Source organism: Dendrobates tinctorius, unplaced genomic scaffold (genome assembly GCF_039654945.1).
Source record: "Dendrobates tinctorius isolate UK_male_01 unplaced genomic scaffold, ASM3965494v1 ptg000214l, whole genome shotgun sequence".
In the NCBI taxonomy this organism is placed as follows: domain Eukaryota; kingdom Metazoa; phylum Chordata; class Amphibia; order Anura; family Dendrobatidae; genus Dendrobates; species Dendrobates tinctorius.
This window is the reverse complement of record NW_027361881.1, coordinates 5,083,156-5,108,119: the sequence shown is the minus strand read 5'-3', so window position 1 is coordinate 5,108,119 and position 24,964 is coordinate 5,083,156. Positions and strand designations below refer to the sequence as shown.

The window sequence follows — 24,964 nt, the reverse complement described above, 5'->3', positions numbered from 1 at the left end:
ATATTGGCGCTGCAAAGGCAGTTATGGACCCCTCGGAACTCAAAACAATCCCGCGCCACTTTAAAACCCACCACAATTGTGATGCGGGGTCCCTCAGAATACGTGGCATTGATATTCTCCATCTGGGGATTAGAGGGGGTAATTATAAAAAGATTTTGGCCCAGATGGAGACTCGTTGGATTGTTCTGTTGGACACTATGGCCCCTAAGGGCCTAAATGAACATCTCAGTTTCGCACCTTTCCTATGAGTTCTAGTTTCTGTATAAATGGCCTATGCTTGTCATCTGCTGGTTCTATCACTGCCATATGTCCCTTTTATTTTTTGTTTTTATTATTATTGTTTTTAAACTTCTTGAATTTTTTGTGTGATTATAGGATTCCTTACCTCCCTTCTTGTGATATATTTAGAACTCTCAAAACCTGAAACGGCTGCAGAAATTTTGAAAAAAACCAAAACAGATGGATATATTGTGATGACTCCTTCCTTACCTTCTCTGCAGCCTGTTTTATTTATTTATATATATTTTTTGAGCTTTATATCACTTTGTATTATTTGTCTATTGTCTATATTGTATTGTTGTCATGATTGGTGTATTTATTCACATTTGTCTTTTATTCTGCTTTGTTTCTTTTGTACCTTTTTCTTATTTTTGGGTGTTTATTTTGTTATATTATTATTGGGGCGGATTATCCGCCTTTATATGCATTATGTACCTTTGGGTTCACCCATATTTATTATTATATTTATGGTGGCAGATTTTGCTGAGCCAAGGTGGCTGTGCGCGTCCGCGGTGGTGGGCGCCTGTGTTCTCTGGCTGCAGGGCGTCTTTATGCCTCCATGCGCAACGGGATAGTTTCTGTCCCGTCTGTGCATGAGATGGCATGACGCCCGGGCTGTGTGGAGGACCTGGCGCGCACACCGCGCATGCGCCGTTACAAACCACCGCCATTGGCTCTTCTGCATCACGTGACCCATCACATGAGCTATTTTAAGGTCCTATTCCTCACCACTCACTATCCCCTTGAGAAAGCAGGCTTTAGAGCCCGCGAAACGCGCGTCAGGGGGTGGACATCAGGCATCTGGGGCTCCCCTTCTGGCTTCTCAGATCCCGGTAAGCTGCACTGTTTATTTGTTAAACCTGGCTGTTCAGGATATATCACGGTACTATTGCGATCCACGATGGGAACTCCCTGACCTGCTTTTTATACATTTTCTCTTTTGGTCACTTGACCTGAGTATTTGCTTACAATAGGATTGCTTTGCCAGAGGGGTGGCCCTCGTGTTTTGCTTGTATGCTCCTTGGTGCACTATCTTACCATGTATGATTATTTATATATTTTGTATGCATAATAAACATTTATATTTTTATACAAAAAAGTATTTTTCTGTCACCGCGTACTCCAGTTTCTCTTGTTATGGACTAAATTGACAGTGTAGATACAAAAAAATAATAATTTTTCATAGAAAACTAATTGGATAATAAGAACATAAATGCATCGCGTTCAACTTATCTCACCAGTAAAGGAAGATTTTGAAGCTTCGTGATCGCAGTTGCCCGCGTCATTCCGGCTGTTACGTCTGATAAGTTTAATGACTAAATACAAATTTATATCATTTATCATAACATGGAAATCGCTTTCTAGACGCCACCAGAAACGTTCATGAATGAGCTGCCACTTACCGATAGAGACGCCCAGCCCAACTCCTGATTGTTTATTCCCAGGAGGAATGGGACCTTGTTACTCTCCTTGCTAGCAAACATCGTCACTGCTGGTTTCGGTAGAAAAACGCCGTCCACACAACCAGGAAGAAACACCATGCCCTGCAGAGACAGAATATTGTGATGGATCAGTGGGTATGTGCACCCTGATATACAACAGATAAATACCGGTTATATGAAAGCAGAACAGAATATTTGACAGTGGATCGCTGGTACTCTCATACACTGCCTTTACGCTTCACAATCTTGCACTTTTGCTTTTCCTCGTCATCTTCCAACAGCCTTAATTTTTTATTTCTCCTTCTCCATAGCCATATGAGGGCTCGTTTTTTTGTGGGACAAGTTGTAGCTTTGAATGGCATCATTCATTTTATCATATAAAATAATGAGAAAAAAAGTTTAAAAAGTGGTAAAAAAAAACCTAATTCTTTTGCTATTTTTATGGTGTTCACGGTTCAGTAGAAATGACCTGATAATGTTATTCTCCAGTTTGGTAAGATTACAGCGATACCAACTTGTAGTGTTTTTTTCAATTAAGTAGTGAACAAAATTCTAAACTTTGTAAAGAAAAAAAAATTGGTTTGTGCCGCCATTTCAGAGAACAATAATTTTTTAATTCTTTAATTTTTTAATCAATGGAGCCGTGTAAGAACTTGTGGTTTTTGTGTATAGTGAGCTGTACTTTTATTGGTACATACAATCTTTTAATCACTTTTTATTGAATTTTTTTTAAAGAGAAGCAGCAATAAAAATCTACAATTGATTTTTTTTTAACTGGTAAAATACTTATTAAATATTTTGATATAATCAGACATTTGCAGATGTAATGATGACAATATTTATTATAGTTGTTTAATTTCTTTAATTTTTAACTAGGAAAAGGGGTAAGTGGGCGATCTGAATTTTCAGGTTTTATTCTTTTTAAACTTTTTATTTGTAGTTTACACTATGTTTTTTTGATTCCCACGAGGGTCTTGAACTTGTATATGTATTGCAGTGATTTCAGTATAGCAGTATTTAGTGAAAATCTTGGTCTCCTATGAAGCCCGCCTGTTGCTCAGATTCACAGGAGCATAAACATGGGGGCGACGTGGCCGCCAGAAGACCCCAAGGCTGTTATGGCAATCCATCCGAAAATTATTTAGCAAGAATTGGGTCAACAAGCGCCAAGTCAGGCTCCTCACTAGGATCACAAAGACATAAATGTCAACTGTCGGAAATTAGCCGCTGCATTTAAGTAGTTAAACAGCAGTGATCGGAGCGAGCTCTGATCTGTGCTGTTAGATGAAGATGCTGGCTGAACAACATAACCGGCATCTGTCTGCTCTATGCACTTGCATGACCGCCAGGACTTAAAATATACATTATACCGAATCAACATGGCCCGGATTATCTCCAAAATGATCCTGCCGGAAACATAGCTGAGGCTTTACGTGCCTTTGACCCTAGTGTTCACCCCTAGCAAGGCTTCCTATGCCTCCTCACCGTAACCCCTGCCAGCCTTACAGCTGTACTCGCAGTATTCTGCCTATCAACTCCCAGCCCCTTGGTGGATTGCAGTCCAGCAGAGCTTCCTCACATAGTGGGTTTTCCTGCTGTCCTGTGAGATGATCTTCTGCTCTGCGAGAGGTCTTACTGTGGCCCGCTTCTGTCACCATCCTGGACTCCATCCTCCATTAGGGTCAGTTATCTTCCAGCACGCCTAGCGCTGTAACCCTCAGACAACCATACAAGCCAAAACTGTTTGTACTTTGCTTCCATCTTGTGGAGTCTCATAGCTGCACCTCAAATGAATCACCTCTTCTGAGTTACAAGAAATATGAAGATCTTGGATACTCACCGTAAAACCTTTTTCTCGGAGTCTTCATTGGGGGACACAGGAAACCATGGGTGTATGCTGCTGCCACTAGGAGGTTGACACTATGCAAAAACAGGTTGGCTCCTCCCCAGCAGCATATACCCACCAACTGGCAGAAAGCTAATCAGTTAGTGAGAAAGCAGTAGGAGAAGCAAAGAACATAAACAACATGAATGTAACAGATAAAACAACAGAACCCAATACAACAGGAAACAAGGACGGGTGCTGTGTTCCCCAAAGAAGGCTCTGAGAAAAGGAGATTTTTGTGTACTCACCGTAAAATCTCTCTTAGCCTCTAATTGGGGGACACAGAACCATGGTGTTATGCTGCTGTCCACTAGGAGGCGACACTATGCATTATCTGAAAAAGATTAACTATGGCTCCTCCTCTGCAGTATACACCCCTGGACGGCGTCAGCCTTCTCCAGTTTGTGCAAAAGCATTAGGAGGAACATAACAGAATTAACATAACCATGCCTGTAAGCAGGCCACTATGTACAAGCTCAAAGAACAATATGAGAACTCAACCGTAACAATGGCCCGTAAGGGCACCAGGGTGGGAGCTGTGTCCCCCAATTAGAGGCTAAGAGATTTTTTATGGTGAGTACACAAAAATCTCCTTTACTCTGTCGCCTCATTGGGGGACACAGAACCATGGGACGTCCCAAAGCAGTCCCTGGGTGGTAAGCAATGGACGAATATTGTGCTAGCGGGTCCCTAAACTTGGGGCACTGCCACTTGCAGAACCCGTCTACCCAGGCTCGCATCCGCTGAGGACTGGGTATGGACACTGTAGTGTTTCGTAAACGTGTGTAGGCTAGTCCAAGTGGCCGCCTTACACACTTGTTGTGCCGAAGCCTGGTGCCGAATGCTGCCCGCGTAGAGTGTGCCGTGATACCGGCCGGAAGGGGAGAATTGTTAAGTCGGTAAGCGTCTTGTATGGTGGACTTGATCCACCTGGCAAGGGTAGCTTTGGAAGCCGGCAGACCCTTGCGAACGCCTTCCGGAATGGTGCAGTCCTAGACACGTATATACGCAATGCCCTGACGAGGTCAAGCGTATGCAGAGCCTTCTCCACTCTATGAACCGGAACCGGGCAAAGGGATGGCAGTGAGATTTCCTCATTGAGGTGGAAGTTGGACACCACCTTCGGAAGGAAGGATGGTACTGTACGGAAAACCACCTTGTCCTGGTGAAAGGCTAGGAAAGTCCGTCTGCATGAGAGCGCTGACAATTCAGACACCCTGCGTAGCGAGGTGATTGCCACCAGAAAATCCACCTTCTGTGACAGAACGCGGAGTGGGACTTCCTTAAGGGGTTCGAAAGGTGGTGCCTGCAATGCTGTCAGGACCAGGTTGAGGTCCCACGTTTCCAGTGGACATCTGTAGGGGGGAGCTAATCGGGAAACTCCCTGCAGAAAGGTCCTTACTTGCGGCTTGTTAGCAATACGCCTTTGGAAGAGCACTGAAAGCGCCGACACCTGGCTCTTAAGCGAGCCTAGGGATAGCCTGGCGTCCAGGCCCGATTGAAGAAAACCGAGTACCTTCGGGAATGAATAAGGGAGTGGGACCTGTCCGCGAGATTCGCACCAGATAAAGAAAGCTCTCCAGGTACGGTAATAAATCTTGGCTGAGGCTGGCTTCCTTGCCCTGATCATGGTGGTAATGACATCCGGTGAGAGCCCTGCCTGGGTTAGAACCCAGGTTTCAAGGGCCACGCCATCAAATTGAGAGCCCCTGAGTTCTGATGGTAGAACGGACCTTGTGACAGAAGGTCGTGACGGTCGAGGAGACGCCAGGGGGCGTCTGCTGAAAGTTGTACGACATCGGCGTACCATGTACGTCTGGGTCAGTCCGGCGCGATCAGGATGGTTGGAACTCCCTCTTGTTTGATCTTCCCCACGACTCTGGAGATCAGGGGGAGGGGTGGGAAAATGTACAGAAGCTAGAACTGGGTCCTGTCCTGAACCATGGCATCCGCTCCGAGCGACCTCGGGTCGCGTGTCCTGGCCATGAAATTGGAGACCTTGGCATTGAGATGGGATGCCATTAGGTCCACGTCCAGGGTCCCCCAGCGACGACAGATCTGTCGAAAGATTTCGGGATGGAGAGACCACTCTCCCGAGTCCATTCCTTGTCTGCTTAGGAAGTCGGCTTCCCAGTTGTCCACACCTGGGATGTCGACCGCAGAGAGTACCGACCTCGTGTCTTCCGCCCAGTGGAGGATATGTGCCACTTCTCTCATCGCTTGGGTGCTGCGGGTCCCACCTTGGTGATTCACATATGCCACCGCCGTGGCATTGTCCGACTGTATCCTGATATGAGAGGCTGCCAGCAAGTGTTGAAAGGTTCTCAGTGCCAGGAAGATGGCCCGAATTTCCAGGATATTGATGGGCAAGGACGTTTCCACTGGTGACCACTTGCCTTGTGCTCTGTGATGTAGGTGCACCGCACCCCAACCAGTCAGGCTTGCATCGGTGGTCAGGACCTTCCATTGACCTGACAGAAAGGATTTTCCCCTTGCAAGTGAAGTTGGCTTGAGCCACCAGTGTAGGGACCTCCTGGTTGACGATGTCAGCCGGAACTCCCTGTCGAGGGAGAAGGGATTCCTGTCCCAAGACTTGAGGATGACTAGTTGAAGAGGCCTGAGGTGAAAATGGGGAAATGGTACCGCCTCCATTGCTGCTGCCATCCTTCCGAGGACTCTCATGGCAAACCAGAGAGATCGGGGAGGATTGCGGAGGAGTATGCGAACTCCCAGACGGAGAGCCGGTGTCTTGTCCCTGGGGAGGAGCACTAGACCCCTGGAAGTGTTGAATAGCATCCCCAGGTAGGTCAGGGTCTGACTCTGGGTAGTAGATGACTTTTGTAGGTTGACTAACCAGCCCAGGCGACTCAGAGTGTCGATTGTGATTGAGACACTGATTTCGCAGTCCTTGAAGGGGGAAGCCTTGATGAGAAGGTCGTCCAGGTATGGAACAATAATGCCTCTGGAATGTAGAACGTCCATGGTAGCTGCCATGATCTTGGTAAACGTTCTTGGGGCCGTGGCAAGTCCGAACGGGAGAGCCACGAACTAGTAGTGGTCCTGGTTGATCGCGAACCTGAGAAACAGTTGATGGGCGGAAGCAATTGGTATGTGCAGGTATGTGTCTTGTATATCTATGGAGGCGAGATATTCTCCCTGCTCCATGGACGCAATGATGGACCGAAGGGACTCCATGCGAAAATGGCGGACCTGAACATATTTGTTGAGCTGTTTCAGGTCTAGTATGGGCAAGACGCTGCCTCCTTTCTTGGGGACTACGAATAGATTGGAGTAAAACCCCCTGAAGCGTTCGTCCACGAGAACCGGTACTACGACTCCTGCTTGAAGGAGAGAGGAGACCGCTTGGTGGAAGGTACGAGCCTTGTCTGGTGGCTTTGGTGGAACAGAGAGGAAGAACTGGTTCGGTGGACTGGAAGTGAACTCTATCTTGTATCCGGAAGACACTATTTCCCTGACCCACCTGTCTTCTGTAATAGGCAGCCAGACTTGCTGAAAGAGTAGAAGTCACCCGCCTACTGGTGGGGTGTCTCCCGGAGTTCGTGAGTCATGATGAAGCGAAGTTCTGAGGTTTTACTCCCTTGGGTTTTGCTTGGCCTGCTTTCGACTGCTAGGTCCTGTCCGGCCTCTGCGCCGCTCGTGGGTTGTCCCTGCGTGGAGAGCGGTTATGATTTTGTGCTGGGCGCGAGACGGACCAGCCCGAAGAATTCCGAAACGACCGGAATCGTGTTTGGTTCCGACATTTAAACGTGCGTTTAGGTTTCAGCTGAGGGAGAGAGGTAGTCTTACCCCCGGTGGCGTTGGATATCATCGTGTCCAACTTTTCAGCAAAAAGCCGTCCACCAAGGTACGGGAGATGCGTGAGGGACTTCTTTGAGGCTGCATCCGCTTTCCATTCCCTCAGCCAGAGGATACACCGGATCGTGATAGCATTTGCTGCTATCCCCGCTACCCCTCTTGCAGAGTCCAGGGCTGCATGAAGCATGTAATCTGCTACCACTGATATTTGAACCGCTTGGTCCAAAAGCCCAGGAATTGAAGCTTGAAGACCATCTTGCAATGTTTTGGCCCAGGCCAGAATGGCTTTGGCCGCCCAGACTGAAGCGAACGCGGGAGCCAGAGAGGCCCCTGCCGCTTCGAAAACTGAACGAGCCATGCGTTCTACCTGACGGTCTGCTGCGTCCCTGAGGGTCGAGCTATCTGATAGTGAGAGTAGGGTCTGTGCTGCTAGCCTAGAGACTGGGGGGTCCACTTCGGTGGATCTGTCCACCCCTTGGTGTCCTTCTGTGGGAAGGGGTACCTCGCTTCCAAATATTTGCGATTGGTAAATTTCTTCTCAGGCTGGGAAAAATGCTTAGTAAGTATCGTCTGAAACTCCGGGTGATTAGGGAAGACCTTAGGTGGTTTCAGGACACTTTCAAAGGAAATCTTGTGTTCTGGGACTTCTGGGGCTGGATCAGAGATTTCCAGCACCCGATGGATGGAAGAGACTATGTCCTCAACTAGCGCTGTATTGCTAGGGGGGCAAGGTACCGCAGACCTCTCCGTTTCGTTGTCTGAGTCGGAGTCACAGACGCCTTCCGAATCATGCGTGTCACTAAGGCATTCCCTGGTGGGCGAACTGGGGTGGAGGACTGTGTTTGGAGATTGCTGTGGGGATCTGCGTTGTCTGTCTCTGCTAGGGGACGGTCTAGGTGACCTGGAATCATGGTGTCTCCCCCTGGAGGGGGATGACCGTGTGCTATGGGATGACGCAGGTGATCGCGACCTGTGGGTCCGCTTTCATCTGAGTGTCAGAAACGGCATGTTCCCGAGACAAGCTGTCCTTTTGCTGGGTAACGTTCATAGCCGAGACATGACCCTGTAGAGCCTGCAGCAGTGTGGAGGTTAGGTTATCTATGGACTGTGTCATAGACTGCGACATCTGAGTAGACCATTCCGGCGTAGTAGCAGACGCTGAAGCGTTGGTAGGGGATTCCTGGGTTTCTGACCCAGTGTTTTGGATGCAATCCCGGCAATGCGGGCACGTGCTGCCACTGGGGAGGGTGGTTTTGCAGGCTGTGCACAATGCATAAAAACAGTCCTGCCTGGTTCTCTTTCTTGAGCCCGGCATAGTGCACAGACCCTACAGGGGTGGCTACGCATAGGAAACCTATAGGAGCGCCTTATAGGTAATATGGATTCACAGCTGAGTAAAGAGAACCCAGCTGTGACCTTACCCCACCAGTGTGCCCCTAGGTCCAGCGCCGACAAATCACAGTCCTGTGCCCCCCGCAGACTGCTGACGTTGCTGTGGGCGTCCTGACAGAGATGGCTTGCGTCCAAAGATGGCCACTGGGACGCTGAGGAGGAGAAGAAGGGGACGGAGAGCTGAAAAGGGCGCGCAGGGCTATCATCCGGGGGGGCGGGCCGGGGGGCGGGGAGAAGGCGGCGGCTTCAGCTAGGCCGAAGCCGCGGTATAAATTAGAGTCCTGATGCCCAGGAGGGCTCTAGGGCGGCGCGAATGTCCGGGAGGGGGTCTGATCTGAAACCGACCCCCCTGGATTGAGATACAGAATAGCGGTGGGGTCAGTAGCTATAGCGGTGTACGTATGGGAGGTCCCCGAGGCGCCATGGAGCCGGTGCTGTCGCAGAGACAGTGGCGCAGGGAGCCATGTCTCTGTATGTGCCATATCTGCCTGCACTCTCCCCAGGCCCCAACAGGAGCCTGCAGCGGGGCTGGGGTCCCCGGCTGGTTAAGCTGCAGAATGCTGCCATATATAGACCCTACCTGAGGTGTCTCAACTTAATGCCCCCAGAGGGGGATTAAGGAGGGTGCATCTGTCACCATCAGGGGGTCTTCACCCTTGCCTCGACCTCAACCCAGACCCCAAAGGGGTTGGGGAAGGAGGGGGGGGTCTCGACTTCGAACCAGTACCCGAGGGACTGGGGAAGGAGCGACATGGGGAATAGCCATCTCCACTTCAACTGGGCACCCCATAATAGGGGGGCCAAGGAAGGAGCCATGCCGGGAGTCTCGCTGGAGACCCACTTTTCTTCATCTGTATTCGTTGAAAATAAAAAAAAAAAAAATCTTCAGGTGTGCCTCCCTGCGACACTAAGCAAAAACTGGAGAAGGCTGACGTCGTCCAGGGGTGTATACTGCAGAGGAGTAGCCATAGTTAATCTTTTTAAGATTATGCATAGTGTCGCCTCCTAGTGGACAGCAGCATAACACCATGGTTCTGTGTCCCCCAATGAGGCGACAGAGTAAAAGATTTTACAGTGAGTACCCAAAATATTCATTTCTCTCTCGCTTCATTGGGGAACACAGGAAACCATGGGACGTCCAAAAGCAGTCCCAAGGGTGGGAAAATACTGTAAATAATATCCTCAAGTTTGAGCTCAGGCCACTGCGGCTTGCAGGACCTTCCTACCAAGGTTCACATCAGACCAAGCATGAGTGTGAACCCTGTAGACCTTGGTAAATATATGAATGGAAGCCCATGTATGAGCTTAATATTCGGATTCTGGAAACCATATATAATGTAAATGATGAGATGGTATTTGACTCCAGCCAAAATGGTTTCAGAGCGGTCCCTAACTATTCCCCTAGGTACTTCTGAGGATGCCAGTCTGAGTGCAACATTTATCACATATGGTGGCTTTGCTCCAAAGTGCGCAGACTCTGAATCACAGTATACTTCCTTATCCTCTCAGTCCCAGGCCAAAATCTTAAATAAAATCTCTGGGAGGCCTTGATAAATTTGGGCTCCCTGGGCAGACGACCGTAATCGCACTCCCTTTCCTTTACCACCACTAAGCACAAAGGCTTCCACAGCCTCCGATTATCCTTTTTCTGCTATCTAGGATTCCTTTACACTTTGGGCACTCTTCCCACTCACCCCCCTATTTCCCCCTCCCCTTCTTTCTTTAGCTATCCCCCCTAAACCTTTCTCTTGCATGGTTATTTTTTTCTTATAATGAAAAATTTGTACTTTTGTCATTTTGTAATGTTATTTTTTTGTTTGTTCCAAAACTTAAATTTTTTTTACAGATTTAAAAGCAAAAAAAAAAACAAAAACAAAAGAAAAAGCATTAATAAGCAGAAAAAAAATAGAAAACTAAAGAAATCAATCAATTCATGGAATTTGGATCTTAAACATTGTCCAAGTAGTTCCTCGGGTGGCAGGACTGCTGTAGTGTGACATGGCACCTACCATTTTTTTGGTAATTGTGTACATTTCATTCTCAGATTTCTTCATCAGACAGTCTGCTATGGAGGCGAGATCACAGCCCGATGACTCTGATACTTTCTGCAATGAAAGTTGGTCTTATATTCAGATATCGCATACAGACATTTTAGGACTGCTTTTTTTCTCATTTTATTGTTAACTTTTTTTTTCTTGTTTTTTTTTTGGTGGGGTGAAAGCAGCAGCAAAATAAGGGGCAGAGGCAAGAATCACAAAGAGTAAATTTTATTCGGTAGCACTCCCCTCGCCAACCTCTATTAATATGCAACTGCTCAGATACAGGTATTATTTCTATTGGGGTAAATAGAGGGACAATAATTACATTTTGGAAGTAGATGAGCTCTTCAGACGTGCTGACCACAAAGGCTGACATAGCTACGGTTCCGCTTTCGGAGATAGCGCGGTGGAACAGACCTTTTGCTAAAGGAGACACCACCTAGAAGGGGAGAGACTATCCGGGTTACCGTGGTCTTTATCCCATGGATTCAACACATTTGTTAGTTTTTCAAAATATTTTTTGGACAATTTTTGAACATCGACCTGTACTTTATTATCATGGTAAATAAAATGTGTGAACTGAATGTGAATGGCTCTGTAAGCATTATCTCATGCATTTGTAAAAATAAAGAAGAAAATAAGTTCATGAAGTCATAGAGCAGAAATAGAAGTTATTTCCCAGGGATGACAAGTTCACAATTACTGGACATAACTTACAAGAGCGGAAACACTGATTCCTCCAGCAGATACACCAAATATAGTGACAGAGGAGGGATCACCCCCAAAATCTGCAATATTTTCCTGTATCCATTGGAGAGCGGCAACTTGGTCCAGAAACCCATAATTGCCACGTAATCCGTCGTCTCCAGTACTGAAAAAAAGAAAAACATAAATTGATAGGAAAGTAAAGTCTGAAAACCAGAAAACATCAAATAAATGTAAGTAAAAATCACCTATACTGAATTACATCCTTCATTAAACTCCAGAGCTGCACTCACTATTCTGCTGGTGCAGTGACTGTGTACATACACTCACTGGCCACTTTATTAGGTACACCTGTCCAACTGTGTGTTAAGACTTAATTTCTAATCAGCCAATCACATGGCGGCAACTCAGTGCATTTAGGCATGTAGACATGGTCAAGACAATCTCCTGCAGTTCAAACCGAGCATCAGTATGGGGAAGAAAGGTGATTTGAGAGCCTTTGAACGTGGCATGATTGTTGGTGCCAGAAGGGCTGGTCTGAGAATTTCAGAAACTGCTGATCTACTGGGATTTTCACGCACAACCATCTCTAGGGTTTACAGAGAATGGTCCGAAAAAGAAAAAAAATCCAGTGAGCGGCAGTTCTGTGGCCGGAAATGCCATGTTGATGCCAGAGGTCAGAGGAGAATGGGCAGACTGGTTCGAGCTGATAGAAAGGCAACAGTGACTCAAATTGCCACCCGTTACAACCAAGGTAGGCAGAAGAGCATCTCTGAACGCACAGTGCGTCGAACTTTGAGGCAGATGGGCTACAGCAGCAGAAGAGCACACTGGGTACCACTCCTCTCAGCTAAGAACAGGAAACTGAGGCTACAATTTGCACAAGCTCATCGAAATTGGACAGTAGAAGATTGGAAAAACGTTGCCTGGTCTGATGAGTCTCGATTTCTGCTGCGACATTCGGATGGTAGGGTCAGAATTTGGCGTAAACAACATGAAAGCATGGATCCATCCTGCCTTGTATCAACGGTTCAGGCTGGTGGTGGTGGTGTCATGGTGTGGGGAATTTTTTCTGGGCACTCTTTGGGCCCCTTGGTACCAATTGAGCATCGTTGCAACGCCACAGCCTACCTGAGTATTGTTGCTGACCATGTCCATCCCTTTATGACCACAATGTACCCAACATCTGATGGCTACTTTCAGCAGGATAATGCGCCATGTCATAAAGCTCGAATCATCTCAGATTGGTTTCTTGAACATGACAATGAGTTCACTGTACTCAAATGGCCTCCTCAGTCACCAGATCTCAATCCAATAGAGCATCTTTGGGATGTGGTGGAACGGGAGATTCGCATCAGGGATGTGCAGCCGACAAATCTGCGCCAACTGTGTGATGCCATCATGTCAATATGGTCCAAAATCTCTGAGGAATGCTTCCAGCACCTTGTTGAATCTCTGCCACGAAGAATTGAGGCAGTTCTGAAGGCAAAAGGGGGTCCAACCCGTTACTAGCATGGCGTACCTAATAAAGTGGCCAGTGAGTGTACATTACTGATCCTGAGTTACCTCCTGTATTATACCCCAGAGCTGCACTCACTATTCTGCTGGTGCAGTCACTGTGTACATACATTACATTACTGATCCTGAGTTACATCCTGTATTATACTCCAGAGCTGCACTCACTATTCTGCTGGTGCAGTCACTGTGTACATACATTACTGATCCTCAGTTACATCCTGTATTATACTCCAGAGCTGCACTCACTATTCTGCTGGTGCAGTCACTGTGTACATACATTACATAACTGATCCTGAGTAATATCCTGTATTATACCCCAGAGCTGCACTCACTATTCTGCTGGTGCAGTCACTGTGTACATACATTTCTCTATCGCTTCATTGGGGGACACAGAACCCATGGGAGTATTCTGCTGCCACTAGGAGGCTGACACTGTGCAGAAAAAAAAGTTAGCTCCTCCTCCACAGTGTACACCTCACCGACAGGAAGTAGGATGTTCAGTTTAGCTTAGTGTCAGTAGGAGGTGGACACGGGTCTTTCATTAGACCCATATCTACCTCAGTGTGTGTCGTTTCCTTTTAGGTTTTCCGGAGGGATACAGAGTGAATAGTCACATCTGTAGTCCCACAAAGAGACTGAGTACGGCGTGTACTGCCACCCCGTATCCTCATAGTTCTCCTCAGCAGGACCAAGAGCCCCTAACACGGATGTGTGTCAGGCGTTCCAGAATGGTCCTGGTCCCCCGTCTCCCACCCACTCGCCCTCCAGAGCCTGTCTGTTTGCAGGAGGCGCGGACGTCCAACGAAAATTCACGGACGTCTTTACTTCACCTGGACGATGAGGTACCTCTCTTTCCACAGGTTCCCTCTTCAGAAAAGGGAGAGGAATCACGGATCAATATTCAGCTCCCTGTGGAAGCCTCCCTTTAGGTGTAAGGCCTCCAAGCTGGCTCCCCCCTCCTCTCCCCACGCCTTTCCTTAATAAGGGCTTCTTCCCCCAGCCCGGCGTCACCTATCTTATTCATCTCTGTAGCCGGGCTTCCTGCAGAGATCCATGTCGGGAGTGGACGCCGCGGCGGTACAGCGACGCCTCCGCGCCGCCTCACGTTCCAGGCGGCCGCCACATTTACTCCAGGCCCCGGCTTCAATTTGGGCCTTGTTCGGCGTCGCGGCCACGCCCCCCGCCTTCATCCTCAGGCGGGCTTCTCTCCCGCCCATTTCAGGCCAGCCTACCGCTCTCTCCCTCTACGTTATGCGCCCCTGAGACGGCGCACAGCCCCGCCCACTCCCCCTAGCCTGCCTATTGTCTTCGGACAGCGCCATCTTGGGCCTTCTAACAGTGCGGTTAATTCCGACCATTCCTCCGCCCTCGGCCTCCCAGTGAAAGCGCACGTTTTTCTGCCCTGCTCCCCTCAGGCTGCCTCCATTTTCTCAGTCCCCCGACCGGCACTGCTTAAGGGGTGGTCGTTTGCTCCCAGCGTGGGACCTGTTAGTGCCTTCACCTGGCAGGACCAGCCTTTTCCTGCCCATCTCCGCTCGACCTAAACAGGTACGGTGAGGAGTATATTCCACGTATAGTAAAATCAAGCAGGGCCACACTATCCGCAGGTCCAGTGATGGGGCATTGAACCCACCTTTCCTATGGAGACTGATGGAAATTGCGCTATAGCAGTGCAGTCTCGCATGCAGGCAGCGCAGTCATTAGTGTAATAAGTACTCCTCAGCCGCACAATCATTAGTGGCAATATGACCGGGCAGTCACTGGCATAAGGGTGCTGTGGAAACGTGCGTTCCCCAACGCAACAGTGCTCCAGAGCCGTACAGTCGCTAACGTAATGTACCTGGGCGCCGTGTAGTCACTGGTGTTATAGTGACTTACAGCAGGTAGTACTCTAGAGCCGTGCAGACCTAGTGCAATGTAACCTACAGCCGTCCATTCACTGGCGTAATACTAAGGTTCTGCCGCTCAGTCTCTAGTGGAATAGTACGTCCGGTGTCATAGCACACAAGAGCCATGCAGGCGATGATGTAATAGTTACCCCTTGCGGCTGTCTTCTGTGACAGATCCACTCTACGTCTTCCCACGTACATTGGACATGATAAAACTTGCCATATGGCGTTTGCCTGGTAGAAGTTTTCACTTGCACATTTGCCTCGGATATCTGATTTTGTCACACGGCGGTTGTGGTTTCTGCTATCGCAGATCTGTACCTTGATTCTAGGCGGTGCAGGACTCGACACATAATGATGCGGGAACCTCGGCATAGCAAATGCTTCCATATCTCCTGCTCACAAGCACTCGCCCTTCATTTTGCTGCAGTCTCCCTCCGGACGCTGGCATCACACTGCTCTAAGCAGAATAATGAGCTGCTTCTGTCCCTTCCCGTCTGCAGTGTTTGGGCCTGATTTCCAGCTGGATAGAAGTCAAGTCTGTGTGACCCGACAATTTTCTGCTGTGGCTCAGTGGATAAAGAAGCTGACCACAACTCGCAGATCCAGTAGTTGCAACCCTGTCTCACAACAGAGAGTAGAGTTTAGTCTGCCTCTGATTCCAGGCCTACTGTTCTACTGTCAAAACAATTGACTGGTCAGAATGATCTTTAATACAGACTGCGTGGTACGGCTTACGACACGTGAAGCCGTTATTCTACATAATGTCTTCAGGTATCCAGACGCAGACCGCAACACAGAAGCCGTTATGCTGCCTAATGTCGTCAGGTATCCAGGCCTAGACCGCACCGCAACACAGAAACGGCTGCCCTCCGGTTCCAAGTTCTCCGCTATGGTCTTTCCTCGGCCAGACGTTCAACCCTCAAGGATACCAACGTCGAAGTCACACAGTAGTTAGCAGGGTCAACCTTCAAAGCACCCGCCACTATAGCGTGTCCTGCCTTAGCCCCCACTCGTGTTGTGAAGTTCTATAGATGTGTGGCCTAGCTTTCTCAGAGCATTCCTTCTGGAGACCGGTCGGAAGTTTTGACCGTCCAAAAATTTTTCTTGTAGGAAGACATGGATTTTCGCCTAATCGTTCCCATCTACAGGTCCATTTGGCTTTCTGTTTCACGAGCGGAATTATGCACAACGAGGTCCCTCACCAACTTTCCGTTCCTTCCGTATGGCTCCAATAGGCCAAATTATTAAGAGCTCACAGGAAGGACAAGCGCTCCCCTTCCTCAGGCTCAGCCTCGTTGTTCTTCAAGACTTCTTACTCAGCATGACGTTTGGGGATCTAGGTTTGAGTCCATCTTTGTTTTTTTTTCAGGAAGGAAATCTCTTCGTTCAACGTTTACCTTCTGTGAATCGCATGATTTTTTCCTTGTTCAATGAAGCTCGTATCCAGGTCCTGATTCTTCACGGCTTTGGCGATGTCTGCTTCGGCAACGAACGGGTTCATTTCCCTTTTTAGTTGGTATCTTTCTCTTTCAGACTCTCAACCACTCCTGGGGTCTTACAGAGTCTGTAGCAGCTGTGGTGCACTTCCTGTGGATCAACGGTCCACTCTCCATCATTCTGAATTCCCTTTCCTTCATCCGCCTCGGACTTTTCCTTCGTGACGCCCTCTCATCAGGCTACTTGGCCACGGCAACGGTACTTCTCAAGCTCAGGCTTGAAGTGTAGAGTTCCTCTGGCCTTCAGGATAGAGTTCTGTTCGAGGAAACTGGTCGGCATTAGTAGGGTTGCCGGCTCAGGAAGGACTGCATTCCTTGAGTACGATGCACTCTGCCCGAACAGTGTGTGTCCTCCTGACGGTACTCTTGGGGCCTTCGCTGGGCACCTTTGCAGTGCGATGGTGTGTCATCCACAGGTCCATAAGGTTTTCAAAGCCCATGCCTAGCTTCAGCAAGTGCCGATCGGGGTAAAAAAGACCTCACAGGTTATTTGCTGTTCCCTCCCCTTGAGGACTGCTTTGGGACGTCCCATGGTTTCTGTGTCCCCCAACAAAGCGATAGAGAAAACAGGATTTTTAGTTGCTTACCGTAAAATCTGTTTCTCTGAGCCTTCATTGGGGGTAATAGCACCCTCCCAAGTTGAACAGCTCGGTTTACTGTGTAATATTGTTACAGTTTGGATTTGTGTTTCTGTGGTTTTTATCTCATTTACAGATTGCTTCTCCTACTGCTTTCTCACTAACTGAACATCCTACGTCCTGTTGGTGGGGTGTACATTGCGGAAGAGGAGCTAACTTTTTTTCTGCATAGTGTCCGCCTCCTAGTGGCAGCAGCATACACCCATGGTTTCTGTGTCACCCAATGAAGGCTGAGAGAAACAGATTTTACAGCAAGCAACTAAAAATCCTGTTTTCATTGTTACTTCCTGTATTATACCCCAGAGCCACACTCACTATTCTGCTGGTGCAGTCACTGTGTACATACATTACATTACTGATCCCGAGTTACATCCTGTATTATACTTCAGAGCTGCACTCACTATTCTGCTGGTGCAGTCACTGTGTACATACATTACATTACTGATCCTGAGTTACATCCTGTATTATACTCCAGAGCTGCACTCACTATTCTGCTGGTGCAGTCACTGTGTACATACATTACTGATCCTGAGTTACATCCTGTATTATACTCCAGAGCTGCACTTACTATTTTGCTGGTGCAGTCACTGTGTACATACATTACTGATCCTGAGTTACATCCGGTATTATACTCCAGAGCTGCACTCACTATTCTGCTGGTGCAGTCACTGTGTACATACATTACTGATCCTGAGATACATCCTGTATTATACTCCAGAGCTGCACTCACTATTCTGCTGGTGCAGTCACTGTGTACATACATTACATTACTGATCCTGAGTTACATCCTGTATTATACCCCAGAGCTGCACTCACTATTTTGCTGGTGAAGTCACTGTGTACATACATTACTGATCCTGAGTTACATCCTGTATTATACCCCAGAGCTGCACTCACTATTTTGCTGGTGAAGTCACTGTGTACATGTATTACATTGGTGATCCTGTTCTTATGGCAAATGATGAATAATGGAGGATATAACTGAGAATAAATTTACCTGAAGAACCCCAGGATCCCCAGCCTGTACTGGATGCTCACCACCACTACGTCCTCATAGGCACTAAGTGCAGAGCCATCATACATACTGGCAAGGCCTAACAGCAGCCCTCCACCATGTATAAAAACCATGACCTAGGAAAAAGGGAACAGAATAAAATTTATGGTAAAAGTCATTGTTGTTCCAGGCCTACCACTAGTACCCTTCTCAGAAAACAGCACATAGTGTTATATGGTGCAGTAGATATGGCACACATACTTAATATTACTGGAGAAATGCAACAAAGAATAAAAGTAGAAAACTAATGGAAAAGCACAGAATGAAACTGTAATATTTAACAGTAACAAAGACTGAAACATTATCATTAAGAACAAACATACAACATAACGATACTCCCAGCAGGGCGCTCGCAGTTGTGAGGACACTCGGGGCATTAGTGTAGGTAAACACTGCAGGTAGCAATCTAACCCAAGAAGAGGTGCAAAACCGGCTAAATAAGATTAAAATAGATATATCTCCGGGTCCGGATGGCATACACCCACGAGTACTAAGAGAACTAAGTAATGTAATCGACAAACCATTATTTCTTATATTTAGAGACTCTATAGCGACGGGGTCTGTTCCACAGGACTGGCGCATAGCAAATGTGGTACCAATATTCAAAAAGGGCTCTAAAAGTGAACCTGTTAATTATAGGCCAGTAAGTCTAACCTCTATTGTTGGTAAAATATTTGAAGGGTTTCTGAGGGATGTTATTCTGGATTATCTCAATGAGAATAACTGTTTAACACCATATCAGCATGGGTTTATGAGGAATCGCTCCTGTCAAACCAATCTAATCAGTTTTTATGAAGAGGTAAGGTATAGACTGGACCAAGGTGAGTCATTGGATGTGGTATATCTTGATTTTTCCAAAGCGTTCGATACCGTGCCACACAAGAGGTTGGTACACAAAATAAGAATGCTGGGTCTGGGGGAAAATGTGTGTAAATGGGTAAGTAACTGGCTTAGTGATAGAAAGCAGAGGGTGGTTATAAATGGTATTTTCTTTAACTGGGTGGCTGTGACCAGTGGGGACCACAGGGGTCGGTGTTGGGACCTCTTCTCTTCAACATATTTATTAACGACCTGGTAGAAGGTTTGCACAGTAAAATATCGATATTTGCAGATGATACAAAACTATGTAAAGCAGTCAATACAAGAGAAGACAGTATTCTGCTACAGATGGATCTGGATAAGTTGGGAACTTGGGCCGAAAAGTGGCAGATGCAGTTTAACAATGATAAATGTAAGGTTATACACATGGGAAGAAGGAATCAATATCACCATTACACACTGAACGGTAAACCACTGGGTAAATCTGACATGGAGAAGGACTTGGGGATCCTAGCTAATGATAAACTTACCTGGAGCAGCCAGTGCCAGGCAGCGGCTGCCAAGGCAAACAGGATCATAGTGTGCATTAAAAGAGGTCTGGATACACATGATGAGAGCATTATACTGCCTCTGTACAAATCCCTGGTTAGACCGCACATGGAGTACTGTGTACAGTTTTGGGCACCGGTGCTCAAGAAGGATATAATGGAACTAGAGCGGGTACAAAGGAGGGCAACAAAATTAATAAAGGGGATGGGGGAACTACAATACCCAGAGAGATTAACAAAATTAGGATTATTTAGTCTAGAAAAAAAGACGACTGAGGGGCGATCTAATGACCATGTATAAGTATATAAGGGGACAATACAAATATCTCTGAGGATCTGTTTATACCAAGGAAGGTGACGGTCACAAGGGGGCATTCTCTGCGTCTGGAGGAGAAAAGGTTTTTCCACCAACATAGAAGAGGATTCTATACTGTTAGGGCAGTGAGAATCTGGAATTCCCTGCCTGAGGAGGTGGTGATGGCGAACTCAGTCGAAAGGTTCAAGAGAGGCCTGGATGTCTTCCTGGAGCGTAACAATATTGTATCTTAGAGTTATTGTTAGGTTCTTTAGAAGGACGTAGATCTGGGGATTTATTCTGACAGAATTTTATAGGCTGAACTAATGTCTTTTTTGGCCTTACTATGTTACTTACAGGTAACTTAGATTTCTTGTTTCTGTCGGCCGGAGTAAACACATTCAGGTACAGGCAATCTTCTGAGGAACGGGGCAGCTGTAAAGAGGATTGGTAATATTCTGCTGCCTCCTTCATGGCGTCTTCTACCTGTAAACACCTGAAATATACGGACTCAATAATATAATTTTTTTTTTTTTTTTTTTTTTACCTGCGTTCCTCATCCTGGCAGGAGGCCTCAAGAGTGCCAGGGGATTGTGAACAGTGTCCAAGTGAAAGGACTTTTGGACTCAGGGAGTTTGATGATCCTGGCATGGACCCCACTTCCGCATGTGGCAGTCTCTGGGAAGAGGGTGGGGGTAAGGTGAAACCATGGAGAGGCTAAGAACTATCCCATTGCCCAAGCTGACATATGCGTACCTTGCAGTTCTGTGTCTCAAGAAGTGGGTTTGGTCAAGGACTTGTTGCATGCTATTGTTATCGGCCAAGATTTTCCTTTGTTCTTGGACTTATGGGCTGAAGCTGTAGCACCCAGTAGTCCAGTATGCCGCCAGGAGTCGGCTATGGTAACGAAGGCACATGATGTAAAGATAAATTTCTGTTTACAGAGGAGGAAGAAGCATCCCATGAAGCCAATATACCTGACCTCGAGAAGTCCCAGGATAACTTTCGAATTACCCATGTCAGGGAGTTAAAGGTAGAAGATAATTTTGAAAACGTGTACTAAATGGTGTTCCCCAGGAGTTGGGAGCAAATAATTGCTTTCCGAAATTGGCCCGGTATAATGATCTGTTGTGTCATGAGACCAAAGTGAAGTGACTGGTAAAAGAGCACCTCCTCAAGGTCCAAGAGGAAAATCCCAGGTGGTATGACAGTAGAATAGAGGGAGACAATTTAAGCCTGGTGATCGGGGACTTGTATTAGTGCCCACAGGAGAGAGCAAGCCCCTTACCCAGTGGCAAGGACCTAGAGGGTTCCTAAGATTCCAAGGCACTGGAGAAAGTTTGAATAAAATGTAACTTTTATTCCGTCCTTAAAATCACATTGTGAAATTACAAAAATAAGGTAGACACTGCAACGTTTCGGCCCTAACATACCCTTTTCGAGCCAGAAATACAATTTAAAAAAATCACAACCAAGGCACATGGACAAGGCTAGGAATTTTGTGTTTATGGTTTTATTACGTTGCTGTGCAACCTACGGAAATAAATGTCACATTGTTATGCCCCAAAAATTCAGTGGCTGTTGGGAACGCTACCTAACAATAACTTGATAGCGGGAATCTCTACAAAATATATTATATACATATATATGTACACAAAATGTCACTACAGCCTCACCACAAATACATGAGACTCACATGGGAGGAGGATCGGAGGCGTCTCTTACAGATTTCCAGGGCTCCGGAGGTTCGGGGTTACCAAATCTCAGTGGTCCCACAGGAGGTCTCGCAAAAGGAACTCCAAAAAATGCATCAATGACTCTAGATGTCTACTTCACTGGCACCGTGACGCCCCGCAGGTCTCCATACTTAGTGGATACCAATGGTCTTTCAGCTTTCACACCTATAATCAAAGATATTATTGTAGACAATTAATGATAGTATTAATGTTTTATATTCTCATTAGTGGCTCCTCCTGATATTACACACAGCTATAATCAGGGCTGTGGAGTCGGAGTCGTGGAGTCGGTATAAAATGGACCGACTCCGACTCCTAAAATATATAATAAATTGGGTACAGTAATTCAATGCAGGATGTGCTGAATATTTTTTCATAGGAGTTTGGCAAAGTTATGAAATGTCCTATAAATGGCTGTTATATTCCTGATTTAAGGCTACATTCACACACAGCGTTTTTCCTGTGTTTTTTGACGATACGTTTTTCAGATGCAAAAGCTGATCATCTTTTTAAAAAACTGCATCACCTGAAAGGTTTTTGAGCTCATAGATAATGTTTTCAATAGCAAAAGCAGATTAGAAATCTGCTCTATCCATTTATCCATATCTGTCTATCCATATCGTATCTGTACCAAAAAGAATGAAAACCGGGTAGTACACCAATATATATTCTGTTCTATCTAAATATCTTGATTATTGGATCATAAAAATGATTAAATGTCTGAGGTTCACATTGTACTACAATAAATTTTTCACTTAAATATAAGCAATATGTGTGGGAGTCGGAGTCGGAGTTGGAGTCGGTGTAAGGGAAATTGAGGAGTCGGAGTCGCAGGTTTGGCTTACCGACTCCACAGCCCTGGCTATAATACTGTCATTATGTACAAGAATATACTGTAACTACTATAATACTGCTTCCTATGTACAAGAATATAACTACTATAATACTGTCCCTATGTACAAGAATATAACTACTATAATACTGCTCCTATGTACAAGAATATAACTACTATAATACTGCCCCTATGTACAAGAATATAACTACTATAATACTGCTTCTATGTGCAAGAATATAACTACTATAATACTGCCCCTACGTACAAGAATATAACTACTACAATACTGTCCCTTATGTACAAGAATATAACTACTATAATACTGCTCCCTATATACAAGAATATAACTACTATAATACTGCCCCCTATGTACAAGAAAATAACTACTATAATACTGGCCCCTATCTACAAGAATATAACTACTATAATACTGCTCCTATGTACAAGAATATAACTACTATAATACTGCTCCTATGTACAAGAATATAACTACTACAATACTGACCCCTATGTACAAGAATATAATTACTATAATACTGCCCCTATGTACAAGAATATAACTACTCTACTACTGCTCCTATGTACAAGAATATAACTACTATAATACTGCCCCCTATATACAAGAATATAATTACTATAATACTGCTCCTATGCACAAGAATATAACTACTATAATACTGCCCCTATAAACAAGAATATAACTACTATAACACTGCCCGTATGTACAAGAATATAACTACTATAATACTGCCTCCTATGTACAAGAATATAACTACTATAATACTGCCCGTATGTACAAGAATATAACTACTATAATACTGCCTCCTATGTACAAGAATATAACTACAATACTGCCCGTATGTACAAGAATATAACTACTATAATACTGCTCCTATGCACAAAAATATAACTACTATAATACTGTCCCTATAAACAAGAATATAACTACTATAACACTGCCCGTATGTACAAGAATATAACTACTATAATACTGCCCCCTATGTACAAGAATATAACTACTATAATACCGCCCCCTATGTGCAAGAATATAACTACTATAATACTGCCTCCTATGTACAAGAATATAACTACAATACTGCCCGTATGTACAAGAATATAACTACTATAATACTGCTCCTATGCACAAAAATATAACTACTATAATACTGTCCCTATAAACAAGAATATAACTACTATAACACTGCCCGTATGTACAAGAATATAACTACTATAATACTGTCCCTATAAACAAGAATATAACTACTATAATACTGCCCCTATGTACAAGAATATAACTACTATAATACTGCCCGTATGTACAAGAATATAACTACTATAATACTGCCTCCTATGTACAAGAATATAACTACAATACTGCCCGTATGTACAAGAATATAACTACTATAATACTGCCCCCTATGTACAAGAATATAACTACTATAACACTGCCCCTATGTACAAGAATATAACTACTATAATACTGCCCCCTATGTACAATAATATATCTACTATAATACTGCCCCTATGTACAAGAATATATCTACTATAATACTGCCCCTATGTACAAGAATATAACTACTATAATACTGCCCCCTATGTACAAGAATATAACTACTATAACACTGCCCCTATGTACAAGAATATAACTACTATAATACTGCCCCCTATGTACAAGAATATATCTACTATAATACTGCCCCTATGTACAAGAATATATCTACTATAATACTGCCCCTATGTACAAGAATATAACTACTATAATACTGCCCCCTATGTACAAGAATATAACTACTATAACACTGCCCCTATGTACAAGAATATATCTACTATAATACTGCCCCTATGTACAAGAATATAACTACTATAATACTGCCTCCTATGTACAAGAATATAACTACTATAATACTGCCCCTATGTACAAGAATATAACTACTATAATACTGCCTCCTATGTACAAGAATATAACTACTATAATACTGCCCCTATGTACAAGAATATAACTACTATAATGCTGCTCCTATTTACAAGAACTACTATAATACTGCCCCTATATACAAGAACATACTATAATACTGCCTCTTACATACAAGAATATATTTTACGGAGGAGGACATGTTGCTAAAGAGGTTACAGGGGAGTTTTTTCGATGCGATGCATGAATATTGATTGTTTCCTATAAATAATATTTGATTGACGCCAACAGAAATAATAGATATGATTAGAAGAAATTCCATGTGTATACGCACTGTTATTTGAGATCTCTATATTCCTCCTCCATTTCTGTTACAGAATCCTGCTCCCTCATTCTCACCTGTTTCGATTGCTGTTAGAATCAAAGGGATCAGTAGCAGAATTTGTGGCAGATTCTCCATGTCCCGACTCCCGTACGCTGCAGTCACAGGTGGACACGGCTTCTCTCGCAGGGTCTTTTGTTGCAGTGACCGCAGATTAGAACTTTCTCATTACTGTTTAACAAATCACGATATAATTGTTTTTCTGCCAGAGTTGGCATTATTAGCCAGGAAACACCCATGTCTATAATCCGATCTGATGGTACCTGCCTCATATTCTGTAA

At 45.4% G+C, this 24,964-nt stretch overlaps 1 pseudogene; it reads right to left on the bottom strand.

Moving 5' to 3' along the window:
* Positions 1–1,399: 1,399 nt before the first annotated feature.
* Positions 1,400–24,901, bottom strand: LOC141058753 (fatty acyl-CoA hydrolase precursor, medium chain-like; annotated as a pseudogene).
* Positions 24,902–24,964: the final 63 nt, after the last annotated feature.